This window comes from Diabrotica undecimpunctata, chromosome 4, assembly GCF_040954645.1.
Source record: "Diabrotica undecimpunctata isolate CICGRU chromosome 4, icDiaUnde3, whole genome shotgun sequence".
Lineage (NCBI taxonomy): Eukaryota > Metazoa > Arthropoda > Insecta > Coleoptera > Chrysomelidae > Diabrotica > Diabrotica undecimpunctata.
This window is the reverse complement of record NC_092806.1, coordinates 83,523,038-83,543,017: the sequence shown is the minus strand read 5'-3', so window position 1 is coordinate 83,543,017 and position 19,980 is coordinate 83,523,038.

Sequence of the window (19,980 nt, the reverse complement as noted above, 5' to 3'; positions counted from 1 at the left end):
AATTATAAAACAAAGCTCTACACATCAATATCCATTAGTCTCACGCAAATCTTACAAGCGACGTGACGTGTCTGCTGTCAATAAAGCCTTTCTTGTTTCCATTGGATTACAGCTAAAAGATGTCAAAACGTCAATACATTCGACGACAGGTTCAGGAACCTCAACCACCTATTTTAGATCTGTACCAGAAACCTCAGTTTGACGATACTATTAGAAAAGAAGAATTTCGTACATATACACCTTACATCAAGTCATTTAATAATAGCGACGTTGTCGAGTTTATCATAAATCAATCAGATGCATTTTTTGCCATACACGAAACACTTTTGGAAATTAAAGGAAGTATAAAGAAAGTGGGTAATGGAACTGTTTCTCTTGCACTGAATGCTGGAGTCTTCTTGTTTGATACATGTACATACATCCAAAGTTCACACGACATGGAAATAGTTCGAGATCCTGGTGTAGTTAGCACTATTCGCAGTTTGTTGTGTTACACTCCTGAAGATTCCAAGTTTCTCAGTACTGCAGGATGAAACTATCCCAATAATCCACATTTATCGGGAGACAGCTTTAGTTTACTGATTCCGATAAAACATATTTTCAACATTTTCAACGATTACAATAAATTAACCTATGGTCGTCAAGTATTTCGATTTGTTCGAGCACGTAATGATAGAGACTGTATTTTAGTGGAAGAACCTAATGCCACAACAACAACAACAGTGTCTTTAACTGTTACCAGCATGGAACTGAAGGATAAACATGTCTTTCCGAATGATGATGTGAAAATTGCCCTAATGACTCCGATTAAGAATAATACGCCGATAACTATACCTTTCCGTAAATGGGAACTTAATGAACTACCTTCACTTACGGCTGGATCCCGACGTGAGATATGGAGTGTAAAGACAACTTCAGCTGTTGAACGTCCACGCTATGTCATTGTAGCTTTTCAAACTTCTAAACGAGATGACATTCACGCCGATCCAACGTTATTCGATAACATTAAGGTGTCCAGCGTACGAGTGGTTATTAATGGTGAATATTGGCCTAACGAGAGAATGCAATTGGATTTTGCGAAAAATGATTATGCTATAGCTCACTACAACTATACCGAATTCTTTCCCAGTTATACTCATTCGTCAACAAAACATCCAATCTTGGATTATACTGCTTTTAAAAAATATGCTTTGTTTACTTTCGACTGCTCCAAACAGGATGATACGTCATTTAGATCGGGAACCGTTGATATTAAGTTGGAAATCGAAGCAGATGAAGGTTTTCCTGCAGGCACTCGAGCGTACTGTTTAATTGTTCACGACAGTCTACTCGAATACTTTCCTCTAACTGAAGTTATCAAAAATATCATTTAACTTGACTTATTCAATCATATCCAATTCAGTATACTATCAGCCATCATGAGGATCGCATTAGTTGACATTCAAGGATTCACCGTAGATGGGTGGTTTGTTCCCAAAGAACTCAGCATTAAAATTGGCTTTAGACATTGTCATTATATATTTAAACCTCCACAACCGTTTGCTACATTAAGTAATCAAGATAAGAAGACTGCTGTGTACTTGGAGAAAAACGTGCATGGTCTTCGGTATTCTAATGGAGATGTTAAATATTCAAAAATAAATAAAATACTGGAATCTAAGTTGTTGCATGCAGCTGACTACATCTATGTTCGCGGAGAACAACAAGCAGAATTTTTAAGATACAAATGTTATATGCTTGACGTCTTTCCCATAATTATTGATGTTTGCAAGTTTGATGATTCTCCATATTCCACTGGAGGCTTTGCTCCACATGAATACCCCTGCCACGCTACTGGACTATTTTCCTGCTCCTCGATAAATGTGGATCACCTCCGTCAATGGTTGTGTAACAAAATATTACCTATATAAATTGGATTTTTTAAAATAAAAGATTAAAAGTTTTATTTTAGTTTTATTTTAACAGTTTTACATATTTATTTTCATGCAAGATGATTCGCATTTACGATTTACAAGAAATTTTTTAATGATATTAATCGCTATAAAGGCATTTATTACGAATATAATACTTAAGAGTATAATCGATAAACCATATTGATCGATGTCATCATTATTAGTTTTGTACCATTTTGAATCACTTTCGGTGTTATTTGGGGATATTAGCTTGATCTGGTAGAATGCTCCTCCTGATTTTGGTATCGCTTTGAAAAATACTGGAAGCTGTCCATAATTCGCCACTTCATGATCCATTAGAGTCCGTTTAGTTCGATTACAATCAGTTTTTTCATCATTAAAACATATCGCCTGGTTCTTAACGTTGTTTGGAATGTTTTGTAGCAAAAAAACTGAGGTGTGTAGGAGGAGAGATGTATAAGAAGAGTGGTTTAAATATATGGGATAAAATTGATAGAAGTAAAATAGATAACAATTAAGTAAAGAAGTATGAAAAATATTGAACGGAATGTGGCTAGGCTAGCAATGTAGGCAAGAGAATGACCACTAGAAACTCAAGGATGGATACGGCCAATTTGCATGCCTTCTAAAGACAGTAAATCAGAAAAATATGTATGATGGGTAGAAAAGAAGATATGAAAAATGAATAGATATAATGAAAATTAACAAAGAAAATAAATTGAGGGCGCCAGAAGAGGGATACTACTCTAAAAAGAGTAACGGTCACTCTTTCAGGTATCGTATACTGCTAATATTAATTAAAGTTGATGTAATAAACAAAAATGCTGTAAATGTAAAAAGATAAGGAAATATTAATAAAAAATTATATGCAAAACAAATTCAAGTTTATTAAATATAACTTCTTAGATTTTGACAATCCCTAAGTTACCAAAAAGTATATGAAAATTTCACAATATAATATTTTAACAGAAATGTTAAAAACAACTATAACAAAAAGTTGAAATTCTATGCATTAATTGGATTTTCTTTCGCTAACTACCACCTTTGTACCACTTCAAACTCTCGATCAAAAGTGAATTTTAATTCACAGTTTGTTAACCAAGAGCCAGTTTCTACTCCCCCCTAATCTCTTGTAATCTCTCTGGTTCGCAATGGTACCAAATTTAGATCAGAGTGACAACTTAAATTATTAAAAATACACACTTAATGAGCAAATAAACACTTAAAGTTAGGCAACCCATACTACATCTCTGAAATTACTTTAATATAAATAGTAGTAAAAGTAACGACTGTTACATTCCCGTACTAGTCGGGAAAAAAAATTTTAATCAAAAAAAATTTTTTTTTGTTCCTAAAATTAAAAGTATCAATAACTAAGTGTACTGGCCTAACATTCCACGTTGATCCGCAAGTTTACACAAAAAAAAATAACCACGAACTAGAGATCACGAAAAAAAAAAAGAATGGTCATGGCGCCAGACACCACAAACTCAGATGACTCAAAGTCGAATCAAAATCTCAATCGACAATATGCTTAAAAGCCAAATATTAACTAAATATACCAACTAAATTCTTGCTGACAAATAAATGTCAAATTGGGCACTAAATCCAAAATTGAACTATCCATGGACATCAGATCTATAAAACTAAGTATATCCAAGGACGAACAACCAGGCAAATGTATGAGCCAATTCAACCAATATCTCACCCGGAGATATACTAAACTAAGATCAAAGAAATCATAAACTAAATAGGTTAAGAATTGAACACTTAATCCAAAATTGAACTAACAATGGACACCAGATCCATAGTAATATATCCAGAGAAGAACAATCAGGAAGATTTATGGAGCAATTCTCACCAAACCAAATAACATAAATAGTAATCTAAATCGTAAACATACCAAAGCATATCAAAGACGTAATAACCAAAATAAATGTGAAAGAGGACGCTTAATCCAAAGTCAGACTATCAATGGACACCAAATTCATTAAAGCATATCCAAAGAAGAACGACCAGGAAGAGTTATGGACCCATTCACACCAATACTAAATCTCAAAATTAAATGAGGTCTACGTACACCCACATCTGGTGATACGAACCTACATAACCAAATAAGTGAGGAATCAGACACTGAATCCAAAATCGGACTATTGATGGACACCAGATTTATAAATAGAGCATATCGAAAGAAGAACGATCAGGAAAGGACCAATTCTCACTAATGCTAATAACTAAATTAGCTCTTACCCTCATCCGGTAATATGAGCCAATACCAACTAAGTAATTACAATAAAGCAAAATTTCCTAAAGTGTGAAGCAGCATTGTCACACTTATTTAGACTAAGTAATGTAATATGTAACTGAACTAAACCAAAGATAAAGATAAATACCTAAAGTCTAAAGTCTAAAATGGACTAAAGGAATTCAGAGGCTAAATAAATTTTGAGTGTGCTGGTATTCGCTAACTATAGCATGTGGCTACAACAGATGTATGAGAATAACCAGACACCGATAAAATCCCAATAGAAATCCTAAGAAAATATAAGTGGTGGACTTTTCCTATAATACCATTACTAACGATAGAAAAAAAATATGTCGAGAACAAGCAACCAATTTTGAACAAAACTGTAGATTTATAACAAGTTCTCGCAGCATGGAATTATCCGGGAATAGTCCTAAATCTAAACAGCAATTTATGCCTAAGGAAAGAAGTGGGATTACACTAAGAGAACAACTCATTTGTCTAAACTCTTAAATAATGAAAATGACTAACTTGACATGTGTAGGGATAGTTAGAGAAAAAAACATCACCTGAAGTAAGATAACTAATATGAACTAATTAAACTTCCCTATCAAGTTGTGAAAAGGTAACTGGAATATTTGGACAATCACACAAGCATGGTTAGGACATGTCGCGAGCATTTCCTGACCAGAAATATTATGAGGCATAAACATCTGCCTACTCTGCAATAAACACATATAGTACGAACCTAATTGAGCAGCAGTGATCAGTTGCTGAGCAACAATCTCGAACGCACGTATTCACTAAAGCTGAGTATTGACAGATTCATTGACAGAAAATTCAGAAGAATAAATAAGAAGGACACCGGTCATCCTTACCTACTTCAAAATTCCAAACTAATTCCAGAACCATCCTGTATATGGAATCAGGACATAAATTATTGTAGAGTATTTAAGATTTTCGTGACAAGTGAGAATAAAGCAGACCAAAGATAAAAAAAAATCACAACATCTTTCCAAATTGGCAAATATTGAACAAATATATCAAAACAAATACTAAGGAATCAAATATCAAAAATATAACACACAATATATGATCCAGTAGTGTAACAACATAGTTCCATAGTCCCTTATCAGTAATAGGATTAACTATAAATCTAAATATGTAAATATATTCTAAACAACCCTCGTATCATAAGAGGTTAAAAGGAGTAATTCTCCTGGGAAAATTAGTACTTAAGAATATTAATTCATTATAAAGTGCATCATTTATAATACAAAAAAAATGTAAGTCATACATACTAATTATCTAATAAGTTATAGAAGTCATTAACCAATGCCAAAAGATACAAAAAATAGCGGTGTACCTACGTTATCTGGTGATTAAGAAAATCTTAGACTAAAATGCAAAATATAATCAAAATAAGCTAAAGACAAACAGAGAAAGAGATTAGCTTAAACGAAAGTGTTAAGTTAGTCTTCTTCTGAGGATGAAGAACTAACCTCGTCGATGGTGTTATCAGGCAGTAAATCCTTTACATGAAATTGACCAATTCGTTTGTTGGTCGAATTGTCCCTTAATTCATATACAAAAGGAGATATTACCCTTACAACCGTACACGGAATGTATTTCTGGCAAAATTTTGCCGAAATAGCATCACCTTTACTTGATTTTACAAAGTTTCTCTTTAAAACCCTATCGCCAACAAAGAATCGCAAATCTCTCTTCCTCAAATTGTATTGACTTTTGTTCCGGAGGTAAGAAGTTTTTAACTTCTTCCTGATATCAGCAAAAATTGGAGGTAGAGTCTGAAGGTCATCTAGACGATGAAGTCTGTCGGATATTTGAGGGAGATTTGCGGAATTTTCAGAAATTAACCCAAAATAGTCACCAGATAAAGCAATGTTTCTGCCAAAATTCAAGTATGATGGGGAGCACTGTGTCACTTCATGGACAGAAGTCCTTATGGCTTGAGCTATGGAGTGAATATATTGATCCCAAGCTCTGTGATCTGGGAAAGTGTATGATCTCAAGGCTGTGACAATACTTCGATTCACTCTCTCAGTATGGTTTGCTTGCGGATGGTACGCAGCATTATAAAAGATCTTCTGAACCTTGTATTTGGTTAGAAGGTCTTTAAAAGCCTTAGACACGAACTGTGGACCATTGTCACAGGAAACAATTTGGGGAACACCAAACAACAAAAAGACTTGTTCCTCCAAATATTTCACGATTGCTGGAGTTGTGGCCTGACGAAGAGGAAAAACTAAAGGAAATTTAGTGAAATAATCCACAACTACTAAACAATAGGTATTTCCTTTGTAGCTACGAGGATATGGTCCACAGTAACCGTGTCCGTTGGGCGCCAATGTAGCAAAAAAAACTGAGGTGTGTAGGAGGAGAGATGTATAAGAAGAGTGGTTTAAATATATGGGATAAAATTGATAGAAGTAAAATAGATAACAATTAAGTAAAGAAGTATGAAAAATATTGAACGGAATGTGGCTAGGCTAGCAATGTAGGCAAGAGAATGACCACTAGAAACTCAAGGATGGATACGGCCAATTTGCATGCCTTCTAAAGACAGTAAATCAGGAAAATATGTATGATGGATAGAAAAGAAGATATGAAAAATGAATAGATATAATGAAAATTAACAAAGAAAATAAATTGAGGGCGCCAGAAGAGGGATACTACTCTAAAAAGAGTAACGGTCACTCTTCCAGGTATCGTATACTGCTAATATTAATTAAAGTTGATGTAATAAACAAAAATGCTGTAAATGTAAAAAGGTAAGGAAATATTAATAAAAAATTATATGCAAAACAAATTCAAGTTTATTAAATATAACTTCTTAGATTTTGACAATCCCTAAGTTACCAAAAAGTATATGAAAATTTCACAATATAATATTTTAACAGAAATGTTGAAAACAACTATAACAAAAAGTTGAAAACTACACAGAATAACTCTGATATAGAGTGTACAACCTACATCTAGGTTAAAAAAACAACCCTAAACAAAATAATGCTAACGTTGGAAGAACGTATAGCCAAGTAAATATATTATACTAACCTACAATATGACCAACAATATTGTTAAACACCTCTAAATTCAAATATAAACAAAGTAATATATAAATGGGAACAAGCCAAGTTAAACAATTGAAACGGTCTATTATCCTGAAGGGATAATAACCAGAGTTAATAACGCAAGATGAAATATAAAAAAAATTAGTTAAGTAAACAAATAATGAAATAATTAAAGTTAATAATGAAATAAATGGTTAATACAAAAAAACAATGGAAGATAATCTCGGGGTAGAATTTGAGCTCAAACTTACCGATACCTTACACCAAGGGGAGTTATATTAATTAATATATATATATATATATATATATATATATATATATATATATATATATATATATGTTATAAAAAAACCTATAACTGGTGAAACAAGATAGATATATATATATATATATAGTTCTGAAGCAAAAACCAACTGTCCTCCTAGGTGAAACAGTTGTCTGGAAGGATACTTCCGAATGGCTTCGGTGTCCCAGCGAAGTCCTCCTTGAGGTCCGAAATTAGCACGGAGCTGGTGCTAATTGGCTCAGTTCCGATGGTTACTGTCCTGCCCTACCTCTAGGTGCAGGCTGGAGAAAAAAATGAGGGTGGAGTAGACAATACCCCCTGGCTTGTCCCAATGACCCTGATTCTTATAGAGTTGAAGTGGTACTCTCCCTCGGATGTTCTGAGGGAAGTTTATAATTCCATGGGAGGTGGCTGAAAACAATTCCCCGTTACTTCTAGTCTCAACATTGATAAAAAGAAATCAAAGAAGAAGTGAGGAAAGTTTCTTTCAGTATAAGAAACCGGAGCAAAAAGATAATTATAGTAGATGAAAAAAAAACACATCCAATCGGATGTAGCGTGACCTTGCTTCACATAGAGTAAAAATATAATGGCCTTGAACAAAATACTATATTAAAATATGAAATAATGAATCTGAATAATAGGATATGGATAAAATACTCTAATGTTCATTAAAATATCTGTGGAAATTGTAATAGATGTTAGAGATTTACGGAAAATTCAGAATTTTAATCAGATTCGTGCCAGAATGATTGTAAGCGGCCATACTATGCTTGAATTCGTGACCCAAGGTCATTCTGAATACCTTAAGGATGTGGAATGTGGGAACAAAAAGTTAGTTTTTATAATATAAAAAAAAAATAGTTACCAGATAGCTACTCAATTCCGTGCTAGAAATTTCACTTCAGCCTCCCGAGTTTCCGAAAACACCGTCAATTAAATGGTTACGGTTATACTTAAAACATTTAACTTCTTGAAGTGAAGGAAATTCTATGCATTAATTGGATTTTCTTTCGCTAACTACCACCTTTGTACCACTTCAAACTCTCGATCAAAAGTGAATTTTAATTCACAGTTTGTTAACCAAGAGCCAGTTTCCACTCCCCCCTAATCTCCTGTCATCTCTCTGGTTCGCAATGGTACCAAATTTAGATCAGAGTGACAACTTAAATTATTAAAAATACACACTTAATGAGCAAATAAACACTTAAAGTTAGGCAACCCATACTACATCTCTGAAATTACTTTAATATAAATAGTAGTAAAAGTAACGACTGTTACATTCCCGTACTAGTCGGGAAAAAAAATTTTAATCAAAAAAAATTTTTTTTTGTTCCTAAAATTAAAAGTATCAATAACTAAGTGTACTGGCCTAACATTCCACGTTGATCCGCAAGTTTACACAAAAAAAAAAATAACCACGAACTAGAGATCACGAAAAAAAAAAAGAATGGTCATGGCGCCAGACACCACAAACTCAGATGACTCAAAGTCGAATCAAAATCTCAATCGACAATATGCTTAAAAGCCAAATATTAACTAAATATACCAACTAAATTCTTGCTGACAAATAAATGTCAAATTGGGCACTAAATCCAAAATTGAACTATCCATGGACATCAGATCTATAAAACTAAGTATATCCAAGGACGAACAACCAGGCAAATGTATGAGCCAATTCAACCAATATCTCACCCGGAGATATACTAAACTAAGATCAAAGAAATCATAAACTAAATAGGTTAAGAATTGAACACTTAATCCAAAATTGAACTAACAATGGACACCAGATTCATAGTAATATATCCAGAGAAGAACAATCAGGAAGATTTATGGAGCAATTCTCACCAAACCAAATAACACAAATAGTAATCTAAATCGTAAACATACCAAAGCATATCAAAGACGTAATAAACAAAATAAATGTGAAAGAGGACGCTTAATCCAAAGTCAGACTATCAATGGACACCAGATTCATAAAAGCATATCCAAAGAAGAACGACCAGGAAGAGTTATGGACCCATTCACACCAATACTAAATCTCAAAACTAAATGAGGTCTACGTACACCCACATCTGGTGATACGAACCTACATAACCAAATAAGTGAGGAATCAGACACTGAATCCAAAATCGGACTATTGATGGACACCAGATTTATAAATAGAGCATATCGAAAGAAGAACGATCAGGAAAGGACCAATTCTCGCTAATGCTAATAACTAAATTAGCTCTTACCCTCATCCGGTAATATGAGCCAATACCAACTAAGTAATTACAATAAAGCAAAATTTCCTAAAGTGTGAAGCAGCATTGTCACACTTATTCAGACTAAGTAATGTAATATGTAACTGAACTAAACCAAAGATAAAGATAAATACCTAAAGTCTAAAGTCTAAAATGGACTAAAGGAATTCAGAGGCTAAATAAATTTTGAGTGTGCTGGTATTCGCTAACTATAGCATGTGGCTACAACAGATGTATGAGAATAACCAGACACCGATAAAATCCCAATAGAAATCCTAAGAAAATATAAGTGGTGGACTTTTCCTATAATACCATTACTAACGATAGAAAAAAAATATGTCGAGAACAAGCAACCAATTTTGAACAAAACTGTAGATTTATAACAAGTTCTCGCAGCATGGAATTATCCGGGAATAGTCCTAAATCTAAACAGCAATTTATGCCTAAGGAAAGAAGTGGGATTACACTAAGAGAACAACTCATTTGTCTAAACTCTTAAATGATGAAAATGACTAACTTGACATGTGTAGGGATAGTTAAAGAAAAAAACATCACCTGAAGTAAGATAACTAATATGAACTAATTAAACTTCCCTATCAAGTTGTGAAAAGGTAACTGGAATATTTGGACAATCACACAAGCATGGTTAGGACATGTCGCGAGCATTTCCTGACCAGAAATATTATGAGGCATAAACATCTGCCTACTCTGCAATAAACACATATAGTACGAACCTAATTGAGCAGCAGTGATCAGTTGCTGAGCAACAATCTCGAACGCACGTATTCACTAAAGCTGAGTATTGACAGATTCATTGACAGAAAATTCAGAAGAATAAATAAGAAGAAATAAGAAGGACACCGGTCATCCTTACCTACTTCAAAATTCCAAACTAATTCCAGAACCATCCTGTATATGGAATCAGGACATAAATTATTGTAGAGTATTTAAGATTTTCGTGACAAGTGAGAATAAAGCAGACCAAAGATAAAAAAAAATCACAACATCTTTCCAAATTGGCAAATATTGAACAAATATATCAAAACAAATACTAAGGAATCAAATATCAAAAATATAACACACAATATATGATCCAGTAGTGTAACAACATAGTTCCATAGTCCCTTATCAGTAATAGGATTAACTATAAATCTAAATATGTAAATATATACTAAACAACCCTCGTATCATAAGAGGTTAAAAGGAGTAATTCTCCTGGGAAAATTAGTACTTAAGAATATTAATTCATTATAAAGTGCATCATTTATAATACAAAAAAAATGTAAGTCATACATACTAATTATCTAATAAGTTATAGAAGTCATTAACCAATGCCAAAAGATACAAAAAATAGCGGTGTACCTACGTTATCTGGTGATTAAGAAAATCTTAGACTAAAATGCAAAATATAATCAAAATAAGCTAAAGACAAACAGAGAAAGAGATTAGCTTAAACGAAAGTGTTAAGTTAGTCTTCTTCTGAGGATGAAGAACTAACCTCGTCGATGGTGTTATCAGGCAGTAAATCCTTTACATGAAATTGACCAATTCGTTTGTTGGTCGAATTGTCCCTTAATTCATATACAAAAGGAGATATTACCCTTACAACCGTACACGGAATGTATTTCTGGCAAAATTTTGCCGAAATAGCATCACCTTTACTTGATTTTACAAAGTTTCTCTTTAAAACTCTATCGCCAACAAAGAATCGCAAATCTCTCTTCCTCAAATTGTATTGACTTTTGTTCCGGAGGTAAGAAGTTTTTAACTTCTTCCTGATATCAGCAAAAATTGGAGGTAGAGTCTGAAGGTCATCTAGACGATGAAGTCTGTCGGATATTTGAGGGAGATTTGCGGAATTTTCAGAAATTAACCCAAAATAGTCACCAGATAAAGCAATGTTTCTGCCAAAATTCAAGTATGATGGGGAGCACTGTGTCACTTCATGGACAGAAGTCCTTATGGCTTGAGCTATGGAGTGAATATATTGATCCCAAGCTCTGTGATCTGGGAAAGTGTATGATCTCAAGGCTGTGACAATACTTCGATTCACTCTCTCAGTATGGTTTGCTTGCGGATGGTACGCAGCATTATAAAAGATCTTCTGAACCTTGTATTTGGTTAGAAGGTCTTTAAAAGCCTTAGACACGAACTGTGGACCATTGTCACAGCAAACAATTTGGGGAACACCAAACAACAAAAAGACTTGTTCCTCCAAATATTTCACGATTGCTGGAGTTGTGGCCTGACGAAGAGGAAAAACTAAAGGAAATTTAGTGAAATAATCCACAACTACTAAACAATAGGTATTTCCTTTGTAGCTACGAGGATATGGTCCACAGTAACCGTGTCCGTTGGGCGCCAATGTAGCAAAAAAAACTGAGGTGTGTAGGAGGAGAGATGTATAAGAAGAGTGGTTTAAATATATGGGATAAAATTGATAGAAGTAAAATAGATAACAATTAAGTAAAGAAGTATGAAAAATATTGAACGGAATGTGGCTAGGCTAGCAATGTAGGCAAGAGAATGACCACTAGAAACTCAAGGATGGATACGGCCAATTTGCATGCCTTCTAAAGACAGTAAATCAGGAAAATATGTATGATGGATAGAAAAGAAGATATGAAAAATGAATAGATATAATGAAAATTAACAAAGAAAATAAATTGAGGGCGCCAGAAGAGGGATACTACTCTAAAAAGAGTAACGGTCACTCTTCCAGGTATCGTATACTGCTAATATTAATTAAAGTTGATGTAATAAACAAAAATGCTGTAAATGTAAAAAGGTAAGGAAATATTAATAAAAAATTATATGCAAAACAAATTCAAGTTTATTAAATATAACTTCTTAGATTTTGACAATCCCTAAGTTACCAAAAAGTATATGAAAATTTCACAATATAATATTTTAACAGAAATGTTAAAAACAACTATAACAAAAAGTTGAAAACTACACAGAATAACTCTGATATAGAGTGTACAACCTACATCTAGGTTAAAAAAACAACCCTAAACAAAATAATGCTAACGTTGGAAGAACGTATAGCCAAGTAAATATATTATACTAACCTACAATATGACCAACAATATTGTTAAACACCTCTAAATTCAAATATAAACAAAGTAATATATAAATGGGAACAAGCCAAGTTAAACAATTGAAACGGTCTATTATCCTGAAGGGATAATAACCAGAGTTAATAACGCAAGATGAAATATAAAAAAAATTAGTTAAGTAAACAAATAATGAAATAATTAAAGTTAATAATGAAATAAATGGTTAATACAAAACAACAATGGAAGATAATCTCGGGGTAGAATTTGAGCTCAAACTTACCGATACCTTACACCAAGGGGAGTTATATTAATTAATATATATATATATATATATATATATATATATATATATATATATATATATATATATATATATATATGTTATAAAAAAAAACCTATAACTGGTGAAACAAGATATATATATATATATATATATATATATATATATATATATATATATATATATATATATATATATATATATATATATATATATATATATATATATATATATATATATATAGTTCTAAAGCAAAAACCAACTGTCCTCCTAGGTGAAACAGTTGTCTGGAAGGATACTCCCGAATGGCTTCGGTGTCCCAGCGAAGTCCTCCTTGAGGTCCGAAATTAGCACGGAGCTGGTGCAATTGGCTCAGTTCCGATGGTTACTGTCCTGCCCTACCTCTAGGTGCAGGCTGGAGAAAAAAATGAGGGTGGAGTAGACAATACCCCCTGGCTTGTCCCAATGACCCTGATTCTTATAGAGTTGAAGTGGTACTCTCCCTCGGATGTTCTGAGGGAAGTTTATAATTCCATGGGAGGTGGCTGAAAACAATTCCCCGTTACTTCTAGTCTCAACATTGATAAAAAGAAATCAAAGAAGAATAGAGGAAAGTTTCTTTCAGCATAAGAAACCGGAGCAAAAAGATAATTATAGTAGATGAAAAAAAAAAACACATCCAATCAGATGTAGCGTGACCTTGCTTCACATAGAGTAAAAATATAATGGCCTTGAACAAAATACTATATTAAAATATGAAATAATGAATCTGAATAATAGGATATGGATAAAATACTCTAATGTTCATTAAAATATCTGTGGAAATTGTAATAGATGTTAGAGATTTACGGAAAATTCAGAATTTTAATCAGATTCGTGCCAGAATGATTGTAAGCGGCCATACTATGCTTGAATTCGTGACCCAAGGTCATTCTGAATACCTTAAGGATGTGGAATGTGGGAACAAAAAGTTAGTTTTTATAATATAAAAAAAAAATAGTTACCAGATAGCTACTCAATTCCGTACTAGAAATTTCACTTCAGCCTCCCGAGTTTCCGAAAACACCGTCAATTAAATGGTTACGGTTATACTTAAAACATTTAACTTCTTGAAGTGAAGGAAATTCTATGCATTAATTGGATTTTCTTTCGCTAACTACCACCTTTGTACCACTTCAAACTCTCGATCAAAAGTGAATTTTAATTCACAGTTTGTTAACCAAGAGCCAGTTTCCACTCCCCCCTAATCTCCTGTCATCTCTCTGGTTCGCAATGGTACCAAATTTAGATCAGAGTGACAACTTAAATTATTAAAAATACACACTTAATGAGCAAATGAACACTTAAAGTTAGGCAACCCATACTACATCTCTGAAATTACTTTAATATAAATAGTAGTAAAAGTAACGACTGTTACAGTTTGTATAAAGGACATTGTTAACAATAGCTGTGAGGATGATGAATGAGGTTGTTAGTGGAGGCATCTTGTCGGTTGAATTCTTTTTAACGGGTATTGTGTTGTTTTTGGTAACTTTCTTTCTGACAAATTAAACTCTGCAAATCGTTTTTCAATTGCAGTTCTATCTTCGTACCACTGTATATCGGCTTTTAACTTTTGTATTTTTTCGTACAACTCTTCTAATCTACACCGTATGGAAGTCATTGCTGAAATAAATGTCTTTCGCTCCAAAAGCCAATATAAATAATATTCTTAATCGCCCCCACTACCCTGGTATAATAAACAGAAATAAATGTTTTAATCCTTTATTCAAAAATACTGTTATTTAATTCACTAATTGTATCTTCCTTATAATAATACAAATATTCCCTTAATGCTAAACTTACAATACTAGTATCACAAGAAGCCTCACAAAATGAATATAAAATGTCTATTGGTTGTAAATCGTTTTTGAATGAAGTAGCAATTTTTAACGCATTACAATAGTAATCTAAAAATCTCAGTCCTTCGAGAAAACGAATGCGTGGTAAAATTAACTTTTCGTTTCCTTCAATAAGATTTTTAACATCTTTTTCAAATATCTGCAAAGTAACACCAAGTTTCTTAACATTGAGCCATTTAAGTTGATCTGTAGCTTGAGTTTCAATTGCTAAAAATTCACAACATTCTGGAGGTTCATCTTCACAATAGCATTGTAGAGGCATCAGGAAAAACTGATTATATTTACGATTAAGTTCATCGATGAATTGGATCCAATCACATATACCGAATGATATCTCATTATTCTCGCTGCTTAATTTAACACCCGGCTCAAATGATCGAGCTGAACTTAATCCAACTAATACTTTTAAATGCTCAAAATTATACAAAGTATTAAGCAGCATAATTTCACTTTTGGCTATTACTTCCACACTGTTCATGTTGTAATGACTACGTTTCACGAAATAAAGCTGTGAACATGAAAACTTTTAATTATATCTTCTTACCTCTCCACAACTGCCTCTCCCACGCTAAAACTATGTTGCGCAATATTTCGTAAGACTATTCATTTATGCATCACATGCCGGGCTTAATTATAAAATAGAACGGAATGTGCACATGTTTCCTGCCTCCATGCGAATATATTTTATCTCACATTAACTAGAATTGGAATGTGCACGTGCTTCCGGCTATATCGTGATCGCGTGAGAAATTTTTAATAGCCGGCGTATCCGATGATGTCATTATTCTCAGTAGCAAGATCTATTTTATAAAGATTTCAACTGATCATGTAAAGTATAAATTGAAAAATAAACGAATTTTTGTTATTATGGTAATCGATAAAATATATACGAGGTAACTCGTAAAATATAAATTGAAAAAATTTAGAAGTTTTACCCTAATGGTTGTAGGTTTTAATTAAAAAAAAATACGAGGAAAAATTGCTCTCTTTGTCTGTCATTCGTCTTCTTCTCTTTGTCAATTCATAGAACGCAGTCACCGACCAGCGATTGAACATCGTTCTCATTGGTTACGTTGACGTGTAGCTTCGTTATTATTGGGGGGCGTCTTTTCGGGGGGAATGGAGGGACTGGGGGCGTCTTTTCGGGGATAATGGGGGACTGGGGGCGTCTTTTCGTTAATATTGTGGTACGACTCCCCCATTAGTCGATGCACGTCTTTCTCATTTGACGGTGATGCACACCATTGGCCTCCAACGTCACGAGGATGCCCACCATTGGTCGAGGACACGTTTCTGTGGCATCATTGGTCGAGGAAAACGTTCTAACCAGGGTCGAGGGCGTTACTATGTCACCATTGGTCCCTCACCGCTATACCGCCATTTCTATGATGTTTATTCAAATTCTAAGCTGTCATTGGTCGCTGGGGGTGTTGCTATTCCCACCACTGACGCTGCTATGCTGCCATTGGTCGACGACACGTTCCGACGTCACGAGGACGTCCACCATTGGTCAGCAAGACATGGGGGGACGTTCCTATGCCACCATTGGCCTGCTATTCCCACCACTAACGCTGCTATGCTGCCGTTGGTCGACGACACGTTCCGACGTCACGAGGACGTCCACCATTGGTCAGCAAGATATGGGGGGACGTTCCTATGCCACCATTGGCCTGCTATTCCCACCACTGACGCTGCTATGCTGCCATTGGTCGACGACACGTTCCGACGTCACGAGGAGGGCGTTACTATGTTACCATTGGTCCCTCATCGCTATGCCGCCATTTCTATGATGTTTATTCAAATTCTAAGCTGTCATTGGTCGCTGGGGGTGTTGCTATTCCCACCACTGACGCTGCTATGCTGCCATTGGTCGACAACACGTTCCGACGTCACGAGGACGTCCACCATTGGTCAGCAAGACATCGGGGGACGTTCCTATGCCACCATTGGCCGAGGGGCGTGGTCTAGAGACACGAGGTACGTTCCTACGTCACCATTGGTCGAGGGGCGTGGCCTCGAGACACGAGGCACGTTCCTACGTCACGAGGGGGGCGTGGCCTTGATACATGAGGATACGTATGCTTGACGATCGACGTGTGACGTCACTTCCGCTCCAGAAGGAACGCTATACATCTACTGCTGTTTCATTAATTCTTATGCAATCTACCGTGTGAGCTTCTAGCTGAGTAGATGATGAAAACGGTTGTAGGCATCTATCACATATAAGATCTGATCGGCCGCTGCAGTATGCCTTATGAATATTTAACTTTTCTTGTGATCGAAAGTAATGGAGGCGGGCATCGCAGAAATATTTAGCTCCATCACGTTTGCTAAGCTGCTTGGAGAGGAGGCGGGACAAACTTTTTATCCAAACGTAATGGCATCTAATAGGACCTTCGGTATCATCATATTTATCTTGAATTAAAAGGAAATTCACATGTTTATCCTTCTTGTTTTTAGTTAGAAATGTAGGGAGGGTCGTAAAATCTCTTTTTTCTTTTTTCAAAATGTATACATTAATTGAAATGTCATTCTGTTTTTCAAAAACAGGAATCTGCCTCATCGTCATTGGCCACTGTATTCCCTTCAACTTCAGCACTTGCGAGTAGTGCGGATATTTTGACACTCTTTGAGGATCTTTATCAACAGGATTCAACGCTGATATGACAGACCACGCAAAGCATGCCTCATCATCATTTTTGACGTTAACGCATGCTTCCTTTCTCTTTATTTGAGGAGGAAGTTCAATATAAGAGGAACCAAGTTGTGGTGTGTATTTGTTAATGTTTACCCCCAGGTTAACAACAGCCTTTAGTGCCCAGCCACTATCTCTCTCTTGGAATTCCTCTAGCTTTTTGCTGAGGGGTTCAGACACATGGTTTTCAAACCATTCGTCAAGATTTGTGTCCTTATATATTGGTGAATTTGATGTGGTAAAATATTTGGTGTCTTTTAGGATTTTCTCAGCGCTAGCTATCTCGAATTCTCCCCCAAAAGCAGTATTAACTTTAACTACCTCATCTTTCTTTAGTGCGTTTTGAATCCTACGTTTGAATAGCGCCTTGCAATCTACCAGGAAACTACCCGGATCCTTATGTTTAAGGTTTGTGAGGACTCCAGTTCGAATTCTTGAGTTGAACGCTGATAAGGAATCATCCCATTGTACTCTATGCTTAGCAGTCTCCTTCATAGGTGTAAGTCCAGCCCCCTTCTTTTGTTCGGCCTTCAGTTGGTTTCTCAACGTTTTCACATGCCTCATCTGAGCTTCTAAATGCTGCTTCTCACCCATCGTCTTGGCATATCTCATCGAATCTCGTATCTTTTTACTCGCTTTCCTACACTCAGTCAGCCCTTTCTTAACATTATCTTCCTGATAATCATTTCTAATCAACCCCAAGATGGACGCAATTAGCTGAATAAGTTTAGCTAACATGTTTAAACAAAACAAGCAAATATTCAAAAATAGATTAAGAAATAAAAAATTTCCAAAAAACGTTATATCAAAAAAGTCAAAATATTCAAAGAAATCAAAATTCTTAAAATTTATCACTCACCAGAGCGCAGATTTAAACTCACCAAAGCACAAGTCTGAACGCTAGGAATATCTGAAACAGAATGAAGAAAATACCTTAATGCAGTGTCGTACGACCGTAGCGTCCTCCTGGTTTTCAGGGGTTTCTGGACGATCTACAACCGCCGCTCTCGAAGAGGATCTCAAGTTTCAAGAGTCCATCTTCGTATTTAAGGAGTTTATTGAGATACCGGCCGTTACGGGCAAGAAGTTCCACCGAGCCTTTGTGGTAGGTGAGGGGACACCGGCAATCAGAATTCTGTAACAGTTCGAGCTTTCTTACAGACAAAATATTCTTACACTGACTTATATGTATTAGAATTCTGATGCGTGGTGTATATCTCAAGTTCCACAAAGATGTCGGCCTTCTCGCTTCGTGTAGCCGCGTTCCCTCTCCTCGAGAGAGGTACAAGAATGCCGGCAATGTCGACCCTTCCTGCTGCCAGTCGCTTCGTATAGCTACCTTTTTGTTAACAGTAATTCCTATAGTTACTATTTACATAAGGTTTCGGAGACGAAGTGTTATTGCAGCTCAATCTGATCGGAAAAGCAATTACAAGTCCCCGTCGGGGCTTTTATTCGCTCTTTACCGTGACAGGCCCAAATAACGCTGTGGTCAGTTCGACACGATTTGAAATAGTTATAAGACCAATGTCTTTTCTATCTCAGAAAGTCGTATTCTACTGTCAGGAAGCGTTTTGCAGTCGACACGCCGGTTCTCGTACACTTGATGATTTAACTTCTAAATTGGATAACCATTATTAGGTATTATTCTTCAATTTTTGGACGTCTTCGACGATAGCAGGATATTGGTTAATTAATAAAACTTAGTAGCGCACCGAACCAACAAGGTCTTACGGGGCTAGTAGTGTATGACGACTGGATCCCGTTCGGAAGATGTGCTGCTCTTTTATACACAACGTGTTTGAGAATTTTCAGCACACTTCCGCCGAGAGGCCAATGACAGCGCAGTTAATAACGAGCGCTGTGGTTGGTTGGCCAAAGTAATGTTGCCGAGAGGAGTGGAGGGCTGAAGTAGGGCCTGTCTCCTGCTCTACGGGCTTCTTACGGTCACGGGAACTGGACCGGGAAGAGCTACGAGTGTCTACATCTTCGGTTGAGCAATTCGTCAGGATCTAATTGGTCTCGTAGAAGATACTCAGATTCGTGTATGTTTCAGCTCGAAACTGTCACAAATCTGAGGAATTTTATGGGTTTTTAGTGCGTGATCGCGTTGCGAAATACCACAGAAAAGCAAAATAGTGCAATATGTATATGTATATATATATATATATATATATATATATATATATATATATATATATATATATATATATATGTAAAAATATGCAAGTTCGAATGAGTGCAAACACTTCTCGTGCTTAGT